The following is a 13,586-nucleotide window of genomic DNA, read 5'->3' as shown; positions in this document are numbered from 1 at the left end:
AAAATTATTACAAATGTTTGTCTTTCTTGTCAATTAGTGAGTCAAATTGAGTCAATCAGTGTGAGCTCGGAAATGCTAGAATGCTAGAAAGTAGTCAAGAATAATTACAATTTTTGATATTATTCTCCATTTCTGTATAAAAGAACTTGAGCAAAAGTGATGCAAAAACATTTCCCTTAATAATAGCATGTTGCAAAAGTGTTTAATTCCTCTTTTACTTGAGCAATCCACCAATGTTTGCATGTCTTACTTTGCATCCCATTAGGGATACACTAAATGTTGTAAAATGTCAAGTTATCATTTCAAGATGAAGCAAAAGCAGCTTATATTCTTTCTCTCACCAGCCACTTTATCCTATCATGACTGTAATGATAATAGTAATAAAATAAAATAAAAAAAAAACACAGCTGGACACTGGAGACTCCTTTCATGCATGTTACATAACATCTAACAGAAAACACCATTTCAGCAATTAAGAACTATTAAGATTATTACATTGTAACACAAAAGCAAAAATTAATTAACCGATTAATATCAATTCATTTTAAATCAAGCAGAATTAAGAATTAAAACGCTCTGCATTTGGCTAAATGTGTATTATGTTTTTTATTCCTACAGTTATTTAAAATTAAATGTACTACTTCTGATATTATTGATAGAAATAAAGGTTTCATTTGAAGTCGACTCCAATCTGGCAACCCGGTCATGATTTTTTTGTGGGAGCGCGTGAATGTAGAGACACATCAGCGCGCGCTCTCACTGAGCACACACACACAAACACACACACACACACACACATACACACACAGCCTCATCATTTCCAACATGTTCACGGGCAGAGGATATAAGAGGATCAACCGCTGAACATCTTGTGCTTTTTTACGGTAAGAGTATTTTAAGTTAGTTAGGTTATAAAGCTTCATAAAGCTGATATAGTGATGGCAGTGAAGTCTGAGGGCATATTATAATGAAGACCAGTTTACTCATCCCTTCTACACCTAAAGCATGCACTGTAATGTGTACACCTTCTACACCTACAGCATGCACTGTAAAATAAATAAATAAATAAATAAATAAATAAACAAACAAACGGTATATATATACTAAAGATTCTTTAGCTGCTACCATTGATGATGCCACCACATTTTACAACATATAAATCAGTTCTCTGTTGATTTCTATGAGTTCTAGATTATTTTAGCTGACAGATTTGGACATCAGTTCTGAATGTGGTATCCAGGGACCTCCAGTGTTAGGTGGACCGAGTGCTGTCCATCAAAACCCTTTATTATTTTTATTATTGCATTCTTATCCATAAGTGCACTGTACTATGAGCTGAAATTTGGTGTTTGGATTTTAAAAATGTGGCTCTCTAGAGCAGGCATTTCACACAAATTGTGTCATGATCCTTGATAAGTATCTTCATCTTTACATTTGTGTTGTTCTGAATCACCTTAGGGATAGATGCTGGGACCCCGCAGATTAGCTCTCGCAGCTTTATTTATCGTTTCTTTATACTCTGTTTGTTAACCTTTATTAAAGGTAAAATCCATAACAATAAAACAACACAGCAAAAAAAAAACATTAAAATAATTTCAACTTGGAGCTAAAGTTTTCTGAGGATATTTCAGAAGTGAAACGTTCTACAGCTGAGATAACTAGGAAAGATATTATATATCCTACTGTACATATATGTCCTACAGTATAATTAATATGCAACCAGATGGATTGTGTTTACATTAAGCATTCCTGGCTGTAAAAGTTTTTGAAAATAAATTTCCTACTGCACATCACTGTGTAAATTAACAATTTCCTGCATTACATAGTGCAATTAAACAGGAATTAAAAGCAATTTGGGATTTAGCCTAAATACATGTACATCCTCTCTGCATTAATAATGTCGAGGACCTTGAGGTCTCTGCTATTAGATGGTATGTTTCCCATTTCCTTAAGAAGTCATGGCCGTGTTTCTCAGAGTGGGATTCGGAGCGTAGCCAGAGGGTGTGTGATGTTTCTTCTAGTCACAGTGCAGGAAAAATTGCTGCGATTTCCATCATGTATCTGCGGCAAGCTTTCATAACTTTACATTATTGCGTGACATATATAACCGTCCGTATATTTTTATAAGTATTACTGAATTCTGATGTATTTTAATTAAATCACTTTGTTTTGAAATTCATTCATCAAAAAGGAATTGAATCTATAAATAAAGCCGTGTAATGACAATTTTAATGAAAAGTATGTTCTGGAAGTGGAGCGTTCTCATTATCTCAGAGGGTTCGGCACATAAGCCAAAATATCATTGTGTGCATTTGAATAATGGTAATAATACTAGGATCGTGTAGTCTTTGAGACTGTGCAGCTACGTGATTTTTAGTATTCGTTTTTTCTCTGGACTGTAAAAGAGCTGCGACTGCAGGATTTTTTTCTAGACTGATCGGCCTTCTCGGTTTCCTAGCTAGAGCTGACGTGTTTCTCGGTGTGTGTGTCAGAGAAGTTCTACACAAATATAATTGTGATTGTGGGAACGTTGCTGCACAGGTTATTGCGTATTGCATACTACAGCGAAACAGTACGGCACGGTGCTGTAGACCCCACTTGTGCAACGTCCACCAGTTTCAAGGACGCAGTGGACAGAAATCACAGGTGCTCAGGAGACTCTTTACCCAGTCTCTACCACAGGACATAGTTTCCCTGCCAGGCAGCTGTCTGTGATATAAATAGGAGCTGTGTGCTACTTTTGGACACGGTGCTTGGCTTTCACATGTCGTTCTGCTTTATTCCATAATTACAGGCTTTTCTTTTAAATTGACGATCGTTAATGATATAAATGATTCAAAGTTCAATACAACATTATACAAAACATATTAGTTGGGTTTAGATGGTCAAACAGGATCAAAAAAATTCTCTGCTAAAGTTTCAGATGTGACAAAAAGTAGATATAAGCAGAGGTGTCATTTCTCTGCTGGAACTTTAACAGAATAAAACCTGTTGATTCATAGTGTGAAATGTGTATTTATAGCACAGCGCCGATAAACTCTCTCATCTGATTGGTTAGGATCTGATTGTTGGATACTCTGCGAAAACTAATAATACACAAATGGAAATTCCTTTTATTATTTACCAGTAACAGACTTCACTTTGTAGCCTTTATGACTAGCTGTGCTTTTAAGCTAAAAACAGAAAATTGTACACACGTGTCGTTCGATTGCGAGTTCGAATTTTATACGCAGTAAAAGCATGCAGTCAAATGCGACCGGAAATAGAATTGAATAAAATAGAACACAAAATAGACTATGTATAGAATTAGAATAGAAAATAGAATCCAGGTAGGAACAGGAGAAATATAATGCAGTATATGAATATAGTTCATATATTATCAGGGTAATACTTGTGTAGAATTTTTAACAAGGGACATTGTCGCAAAGCGGTTGTATGTATATATATATAAGTCCAATATCCAAATGAAGGAAATACATTTTAAAAGTAAATTCTTTCCTAATGAGCAGCTCAGAGGTGATGAACTTCCTGAGACGATATAATGCAGAAACCCTGACAAGAACCAGGCTCAAAAGGAAACCCTGACACCGGATAATGTGAATATAAACAAGTAAAAATAATTTCCTTTCCTTATCTGTGTACTACAGTATATGGTTAAAAAAAGTTGCAGTTGCGTATCCAGGAAGTTTGTTCTACTTTTGAACGAAGCCTTATGTGGCTATAAGGATAAACCGTGTGAACCGAATTATACAGAAAAAGTGTCATGTATATACATCAAAACGTGTATAAGTAAATAAACGTACTTTACAGAAGTGGAGAAAATGAATTACTGCAGAAAAACAATTCATCTTGTTCCTTTTGTTTGTCTAGCATGACAGTTTGGTTTATGATGTTTGGGGACCAGTTAAAAACAGCCCCCTTTTTTAGCTGTCGGCTGAAAAGAGGAGGAAACGAGCCACTACAATAGTAATATATACAGGCGCCCGCTCTGTGTGTCCTACGGCTGGGACGGATTTGCAGAACAAATACCGGTGGCCAGATTTAAGCCATTGTCAGTGCAGATCGAAGTGGTTCAGAGACTGCCAAGTGTAAATAACAAGGGCTGCAGAGTATAACAAAAAGAGAGAGAGAGAGAGAGAGAGAGAGAGAGAGAGAGAGAGAGAGAGAGAGAAGGATAAGATCCTGCGATATGGACAGAGGTACTGTAATGAAGTAACAGCGAGAGAGCGAAGCCTCCTAGTGTAAGATAGGATCAGAAAACACGCGTAGAGGTGTCGAAATAAAGGGACGAGGAAATATAAAGGAAGGAATAAAGAGCTTTATGTACGAGGAACTGGAGGGAATTTTGATAGAAGTTCAACGACGAAGGAGTCTCCAGTGTCAGAGCTTTGTGACTAACTTTGAGTTTTCCACCATGGGAAAGTCTTCAGGACAAAAGTGCTTACAGTTTTACAAATAACATACAAAATCTGGGATTTATTATCATCATTATTATTATTACTATTATTACTATTACTATTATTATTACTATTATTATTATTATTATTATTATTATTATTATTATTATTATTATTATCAGGTTGCTTTTAAAATATCGTCTCGTTTTATGAATGATCCAGCTATGACCGGATAAGCAGTATCCATTTTATCATGTACGTGTCATAAGAGGAAGCTAAATTCAGTGTACTGTAGTAACAGTGACTCTGCTTCACATCATCGGTTATATAAACAGATGCCATAAAGTAGATTTTGCTTTTTGATCTTGAAAGGTGATGATTTTCTTTATGATACAGTCACTATGATGCCTCACATGATGTTTCCTGTTCAGACAGAGCTCTTGAAGTGAAGAATTGATTACCGGGATAGAGCAATTAGGCGCTGTTGTTTTGTTCCTATTGTTTCACTGTAATTCATGTTCTTGCTGCAGTGAGCATGTACGAGTATGTGTGAGTGTGTGTGTGTGTGTGTGTGTGTGTGTGTGTGTGTGTGTGTGTGTGTGTGTGTGTGTGTGGTGTGCACAAATTAGGGAGTGGTTCATATTTTCACAGTGATGTATGGTGTGGTTACGATGCTAGAGGATACAACAAAGGCCTCGGATTTGGATGCTTCAGCAGTTCTGTTAAACGATTAAACAAACACACACACACACACACACACACACACACACACACACACACACACACACACACACACACACACACACATTTCCCACTTAGTTTTGTGTTTTCTATTGAATTATTGATTATTAAATTATTGATTTTCATGGGCAGTGTTCAGAAAAAAAAAAAAAACGTTACATCAACAAAGAATGACATTTTTTATTATGGAAGTTGCTGGGAACGTTGTGCCTTCGGAGACATCCTACTGCAGAAGAATATCTGGAGAAAATAAACAGGCCATCGCTCCAGGCCGGCTCTCTAATCTTTATTTGTGTTATCTCAAGGGTAATAGTTTGGGTATATTGCGTACGTTGTACACGTACAGATCAGGGGGAGTGGTTTTAGTAGTTTATATATATGTATATATGCATATACAGTAGATATATATATAATTATTATTGTTGTTTTTTTTTATAAATGAAACAAACAAACAAACAAACAAATATATAAAGCCATTTATTCAAGCCTGGACTTGGCATGATGGAAATTATTCTGTTAGTTCCAGCCTTCTTGTAGAAATATTTCAGCATGTAAATATCATAATATTGATTAGAAAGACATTGTTTTCTGATTTCTGTCGTACATATACACACGTAGATTAAAGGCAATGCCACTGTTTGTATTTAAACCAAAATGCACCAACCTACATGCCTAAATGAACAGACAAAGTATTGCTTATATTTTCTAACAAATGTAGTAAGTTCTGCTATATTTCCAATGTAAAAACCAACTAGTCTAATTTAAGCCAGGCGATTGCTGCGGACGAGCGGATTTTAGGCATTATATTGACAAATCAGAAATCTAGCATAAAGCTGGAGTGTACGATGTTGACAAGTTGGCTTGTAGATATAAAATACCAAATCCAGCACCTGAGATATATCTGAAAGTTAGTCTGCTGTACTGTATACTTCATTCTGGATCTGGATCGATTCCCATCAATCCACAGGCTGGATTTAGTTCTGTTCCAGGAAATCATAAACACACACACACACACACACACACACACACACACACACACACACACACACACACACACAAAACAGATCCAAAATAACATTAATGAAGGCTTTGTTAGTCGCATAAGCTTCATATCTGACTGTTCCATCTGTATGAAAGTAGAACAGCTCTTGTGACACACACCTCTATTCAACCTCTAACCAGTTGCCTTGTGAATATTTCTATCTGGAAATGACTAGTGTGTCTCTTCTTTGTATTTGTGTTCGTATCCGTTTAGCACACGTTATCAGTTCACGGCCGTATACTTTATGACATCCCTTGTGTACAGCAGAATGAAATAGTTTTCTTCACATAACCAGCCTTGGAAGGAAGTCAGGGTTAGAATTCAGGGTCAGCAATGTTACAACACTGCTGTAGACGCTGAATGTTAAAGATGCTCCAGAGCAAAGCGATGGCAGCTTGACAGCTCTGAGATGTGAACTCTCAACCTCCCGAGCCGCATCCCACAACTCCAGCAGCTGAGACTCGAAACTTTAAGGTTTCCTGTTCAGTGTAATAGACTCTGTTACAAACAGAAGCGTTTACATCATCAATGTGTTATTGGCTTTGGTTCGGGTTGAAACCCAAGAGAGGTTCTGAGAAGGTTCCAGGAAAAACCTGAAACTAGAGCTGCGTCCCAAATGAAGTACTACACACAAAGCACGTCCTCTATGCACTAAACACTCCAGAGTCTAGTCTATGCATTGTAAATGGTCGTGTGGTTTAAACGGTTTGTTACTAACCCAAATTTTTATTGAGTATTTACTCTGACCAGCTTTCCTATTACGGTTAGGACTTTAATTTAAAAAAAAACACCGAAAGGTCTGTCTTGAATACTCTCGTTCTGGATCTGTTTTCCCCTCTGTTAGATAACCTTTCACAGCATTTTAGTAGACGAAGATAACAGCTTCAAGTTTTAGCTTTTGTTTTGCTTTAAATATTTTGTTCCTAGTAGGCAGAAAAACAACAAATTCCTAAAATGTCTACTTTCATGCGAGTTATTATTCACCACTGTGTCATGTGACATGACAAAGAAATTTAATTATGAACCTGGACACGACAAAACCTCAGTTAAGATCCTGAAGCTTGTGGCCAGAAAAGTGTTCAGTGAGCTGATTATCAGGGCGTCATCAGGCATCGAGGAAGGATACATCCCGGACGGAGTGGCAACCCATCACAGGGCACACACACACTCTCATTCACACACACACTCACACACTACGGACAATTTTCCAGAGATGCCAATCAACCTACCATGCATGTCTTTGGACCGGGGGAGGAAACCGGAGTACCCGGAGGAAACCCCCGAGGCACGGGGAGAACATGCAAACTCCACACACACAAGGCGGAGGCAGGAATCGAACCCCCGACCCTGGAGGTGTGAGGCAAACGTGCTACTAAGCCACCGTGCCCCCCCCTCGAGTATGCAGATAAAGATAATGTTGTTGTTGCCTTAATGTTATCTTAATATGTCTGAATTTACTAGCTGGTTAGCAAACCTCAAAAATCAACCAGCTCAGATGATCTCCATTTCTCTTTTTCCGAGCGTTTTGCGTCGTCACTCACGGATATCGTTACAACATACTGTATATCTGTTCATACGTTGTTATCGACTGTGCCAGGACACGAAAGCGTACGTCAGTCAGGAAGCCGACATGAAGCAGCTCTTTTTAGTGAGTGCTGTCAGTGCTCTGATGCGCTGGGGCCTGTTTCCATGTTCAAGACTATTTCTGGCATTAATAATGGGAAAATAAGCAAAGCAAAATGAAGGCCTATGATGAAGCGGTTTATCGGCGCAAACGCAGGAGCGAGGAGTGAGTCAGCTACTTCCCCTGGAGCAGAAACATGGTATATAATGCATTAGCTCTGCATTATTTCAATCGGTTTTAATTCAAGAGGGAAAACTGGAGCTTGTTAACACTCATCAGTTTGGATTGTGGTCTCGTTTATTAATCAGGTTAATCAGGTCCACTGGAATGGACATACACCCCCCCTCCCCACCAGCCCCGTCATCCCCCATTCCCCTTCACCCTATAGCGGATACTGAGGCACTTGTTGAATACTGTCTTTTGTATCTGTGCAACAATGGCTTATTTTTAACCCGAACACTGCTAGGCGAGCAGCCCAAAGGTGGCGGACGAGGAGGAAGATGGCCCTTCTTTTCCTTCATCCTTCTTTGCATCCTTCCTGGGCTTTAGAAGCTTTTAGTTCCCCCCAGTGTAAAAATAACCCTCTCGTCACTCTGAGCACTGACACCAGACACACCATCACTATTGTGGCTCATGCGAGCTGATTACAGTTCTAATAAAAATAAATAAATTCAATGAAAAAATGCCTTGCCTGTGATTTATAATGATTGAAGAGTTATTTTTAAACATATTTACAGCTTGCTGCTGACTTACATGTGACGTTAAACAGAATCAGTAACCGGATGGAGTAGGAGTTCATTATTTTCCAGTAGCAGCACACATCCTTAATATTAACATAGAGATTTATTATTTTTAATCGCTACATCACACTTTTAACCATTTATACTAACAAACATCAGAGAAACAAGAAAGTTCCCGTTATCTCTTAGTTATTCGTTCCCTGTTTTGTTTTTCCTCTAGCTTGCAAAAAACTGGTCATGTTACAGAGAAACATCAAACTGAAACTGCTGACTGAGACTGCTACAAATTCACTCACACTCACACACACACACTACAGACAATTTTCCAGAGATGCCAATCAACCTACCATGCATGTCTTTGGACCGGGGGAGGAAACCGGAGTACCGGGAGGAAACCCCCGATGCACGGGGAGAACATGCAAACTCCACACACACAAGGCGGAGGCGGGAATCGAACCCCCAACCCTGGAGGTGTGAGGCGAATGTGCTAACCACTAAGCAACCGTGCCCCCCCCCCCCCCCGACATTCTTCTCTCTTATATATTAGTATATTGAACAACTTCTGACCAATCAGATTTGAGAATTCAGCATTGTGTTCTTTTAATGGAAACGTTCTCTTCAGGGGATGTAACCCCTCCTTTACTACAGCATATGTAAAAGTGATACGATTATGGCTAATTTGCCTAATTTGTTAATGTTTTGTAGTTTTTTTCCTTCTTTTTTTTTCCAAAATATATTTGCCATTTTTAGTCCCCACATGCATCCCACAGCTGCTACAGCTGTACTGGTGGTCCCCAGGACCACGGCTGGTCTCTAAGGACAGAACGTTTACTGATGCCTCAGTTCCATATATATATAGATAGATATAGATATATATTTTATTTATAGATACACACACACACACATACACACCACTCATTCCAAGTTTTCTTTTATCTGATTTGAAAACCCTGTCGTTTGTTGCGTCGATGTTTCCCATGTTCAAACAGGGCCTCTGCTTCCAAGTCCCCAGTGTTCTTGACCTTTAACCCGCAATAGTGAACTGCCCACGCGTTGCCTCCTGGGATCAGCAGAGGTCATGTGATCCGGCTCGCTTTCCTGTTTCCAACACGCAACAGTTCTCTAAGCATGCAACTCTCCCTGCGTTCTTGTAGACAAACACTCCTCTGAACTCTTAGAGTATACACAGATACTTACTTAAAAAAAAACCTAAACATGCCCAAGGAGACGATGAGGGGGATTCGGAAGTGGATAAACTGAAGCTTAATGCGCATAATGAAGACTCTTCAGGAAAGCTTTGTCTTGAAGTCGAGTCTTTTTTGATGAGAAGTTTAGACATGTATGTTGCAGCTTAGATGTGACGTAGAAGCATAGAACCATGTTGAAACCTCGTCACTGTTATATCAATATAACAGCGAACGGCCAGGACATTGCGCCTACGTATTGTATAAGGTCTTTCTTCTGACCTTCACGGTGGCTTAGTGGCTTAGTGGATTAGTGGTTAGTACATTCACCTCACACCTTCAGGGTCGGGGTTCAATTCCCGCCTCCGCCTTGTGTGTGTGGAGTTTGCATGTTCTCCCCGTGCCTCTGGGGGTTTCCTCCGGGTACTCCGGTTTCCTCCACCGGTCCAAAGACATGCATGGTAGGTTGGTTGGCATCTCTGGAAAATTGTGAGTGTGTGAGTGAATGAGAGTGTGTGTGTGCCCTGCGACGGGTTGCCTGAGATAGGCACAGGCTCCCTGTGACCCGACGTAGTTTGCATAGAAAGCGGTAGAAAATGAATGAATGAATGAACGAATTTACACCCCAAGTCTCACACGACTTGATTTGTTGGCATCATTTTAAGCCACAGATCAACTCCATTCCTGCTATTTTCATATCCATTTTTATTTTTATATACACTAATACTTTTTATATTGGTCTATTAAAAATTTTTTACTTGTACAAAACAAAAAAAAATTGACGTAAGTTGTTTTTTTTTCACCGCATATCCCACAACGTACAGTATATACCACAAAATCCTCGATCGTGATTGGTCGGAAGACAAGTCTGCGATCCATTTGTTGATGATATTTCTGGACTTTTCGGTTATTATGTTATCTAATAATAAACAACCTCAGTGTGTTTTTATTCATCAAAACATTCAGACATCTTCATATGGTTTCCAGTGTGAGTGGAAGATTTCTGCGGTTGAGTTTTTGTAACTCTAAATGGATAAAAACGTATTTATTATTTATTATTTGATCAATAGTTGCTGATTTTTTTGCTATACTGTAATCGCGTGAAGATCCTGACATCCTTCACTAATGTGGAAAAAATAACTGTTTTTAAAAGTTAGAAATTTTAATATGCTGTAGGATTTGAATCAGTAGGAAGTTTATCGATCAAAGACTTTTCGGCTCTGCTGTAGACGTGCCTTGGATTAAAAATGACATTTTATTGATCTCCAGTGGATTACAACAAATATGTCCTCATCAATCTGCCGGCCAAACTTCTCTATTCCCTTTGGATTAATAGAATTACAGAAGAAATGACTTCAAGGCATCCATGACTAAAAGTGAAAGCAGTGTGTTACTGTTATGGACCATATTACCCATCAGCCACTGCCAGGTTTCCTGGTCACATGCCACACTAATCGCTCACCCCTGTTTCTTGCTTTGTTTTTGTTTTTATATGGTTTATATTCTGTACTGCCTGCAATTAAATCCATCACTCAGGAGACTTCCATTTACTGAGCAGGACTTTATGTAGAAATGCACCATGATACTGATATCAAAGCAAATGCTACAAGTTTAACAAGAATATGAACTGTTGAAGCTAAAAAAAATTATAAAAATAAGAACAGAAGATGAAGAGGAAAGATGCTGGTATTTGGAATCTATAGATCTGAACCCATATTCAGATTATGAGAGAGATTTCTAACTAGGATTTGTATCTTAAGTGTGATTCAGAACCAATCTAAGAGCAACTCTGAGCAAGGAAAATACAACTTTTATCGTAGCGAGGAGGCGGGGCTTAACCTGTTACTGTGATTGGTTGTCCAATAAAAAAATAGGAGCACTTTTAAAATCTGGTCAGTTATAAGCCTTCACTTTGCCTCTATGTTAAGATATTTGAGACTATATCGTGTATGGGTTACGTTCGTGACCGATCATATTAGAGATGTTTTAACATCTGTATGTTATAAATATAATGTTGATGTAAATGTAAACATCTCCGACACAGCAGAAATGTCGGAGACAAATTATATCATTTCTGCTGCTATGGCAATTCAGCTCTAGTTCAGAGATGTTAGAGTATGTATGAATGTCATAGTGGCAGAATATATATATATATATATATATATATATATATATATATATATATATATATATATATATATATATATATATATATATATAATGTGATTGGTCACAAAACTAATCCCTACACTGTATCATCTTATTAACTCAAATCCTTATTAAATATTGTACACAATACATTTCTTCTCCCTCTTCACCTTTCAGCCATTTTCTCCTCTGATAAAGAAACTCTTAAGGTCCTCCTCAAGACTCCTAACACTTTTTGACCTTATGAGCTGTTTTAAGGGTTAGGATGCTTTATGAATAACTTTTATCTTTACTACTATCTTGTCTTTAGAATAGAATAGAATAGAATAGAATAGAATAGAATAGAATAGAATAGAATGAGGCATAGAAGCCTTTATTATTGCCACATATACATTATAGCATAGTCGAATTCTTTTCTTCACATACCCCAACTGAGGAGGTTGGAGTCAGAGTGCAGGGGCAGCTATGATACAGCGCCCCTGGAGCAGGGAGGGTTGAGGGCCTTGCTCAAGGGCCTGGCAGTGGCAGCTTGGCTGTGCTGGGGCTTGAACCCTGATCCTCTGATCAACAACCCAGAGCCTTAATCTTTATGAACACAGGCTCAGATCCTTGACAGAGAGCTGAGGAGGTTTATACGCTGATATTCTGATAAGTTCTCATGCAGACCATAAGTCGACTCTTACATTCGATATAAACAGTGGGTTTGGTATCAACATTTACTTTGAAAATACGAACATTTGTGTGGGAAGAATATAGACATTTATTTATTTATTTATTTACTTATTTATTTGTTTGTTTGTTTGTTTGTTTGTTTGTTTATTTATTTATTTATTTATTTATTTATTTATTTATTTATTTATTCATACCCCTTCTGTTTCTTGTCGCTGGTCCAAACCGACGAGCTGAGAATTCTTTTATGGGGAGCGATTTATTTCCATGGTTTCCTCAACACAAGATTTGGTTCCTTTTTATCTTTTTTTTCTGAACACAACACACCAGAGACAAAAAAAAACCTGCAGCGTTTCATGAAAGGCCGTTATTCATGTGAGCAGAGTTGAGAGCAGAAAAAATGTTTTAGGTAAATCTCTCCATTTACGTCTTATGTCTGACATTTGGAGAATAATAAGCGGATAACGGAAAGCTTTTACGGACCAATTACCACGAGGTGTCCTTCAGGGTTCGGTGTTTTATCTTCAACAAAAAGCCGTTTGAGTCATTGGGGCTCTACTCTGTGCATCTGATTGAAAGGAACTCAGAGAAATAGCTATGAATCATGAATAAAAACAGTTACAGATTTAGAAAACGGAGCTCTTTGGAGAGTTGGATGACGAGTCCTGACACCTGTGTACGGCTTTGACCGGGAGTTCATCCACGTTCTTTTTAAAACAGCAGATTTTACTCGCAGGTCGTTTCTATGAAGAAAAAAAGGATTTGAACGAAGGAAAGCTTTATGTATGAAATAAAACATGACGTGGATGGTGTTAGAAAGGAAAAGTAGAGTTAAGTGGAGTTTCTGTAGCACCTTGAAGGCTTTTCTTCCTTCCAATAACAGCAGTAACATCATTCCTTTCATTCCAAAGCTAAAGCTACATTTATTTATTTACTTACATTAAAACTCAATTTTTATTAACTCTTTTCACCAAAAATGGACTTTGCTTTTGTTTGTGTCGTGTCTCACTCCACGGTGGTAAATAATTAGGCTTATATGAA

At 38.1% G+C, this 13,586-nt stretch overlaps 1 protein-coding gene across 4 annotated transcripts in view; it reads left to right on the top strand.

Annotated features, from left to right (window-relative positions):
- The first annotated feature begins 728 nt into the window (after positions 1-728).
- calcrl2 (calcitonin receptor-like 2) overlaps positions 729-13,586 on the top strand; it is a 22,338-nt gene continuing 9,480 nt past the window's right edge. Inside the window, exon 1 of one of the 4 annotated variants that reach the window (XM_047807140.1) lies at positions 729-884. The gene's annotated coding sequence lies outside the window, so the exon portion shown is untranslated. Of the gene's footprint in view, positions 885-12,355; positions 12,505-13,586 lie in introns of those variants that run through there. The other 3 variants (XM_047807143.1, XM_047807142.1, XM_027144926.2) reach the window with 3 other exon arrangements.

The sequence above is a fragment of the Tachysurus fulvidraco genome, chromosome 23, assembly GCF_022655615.1.
Source record: "Tachysurus fulvidraco isolate hzauxx_2018 chromosome 23, HZAU_PFXX_2.0, whole genome shotgun sequence".
NCBI classification, from domain to species: Eukaryota; Metazoa; Chordata; class Actinopteri; order Siluriformes; family Bagridae; genus Tachysurus; species Tachysurus fulvidraco.
The sequence above is the reverse complement of the archived record's forward strand: the minus strand, read 5'-3'. Positions and strand labels throughout refer to the sequence as shown.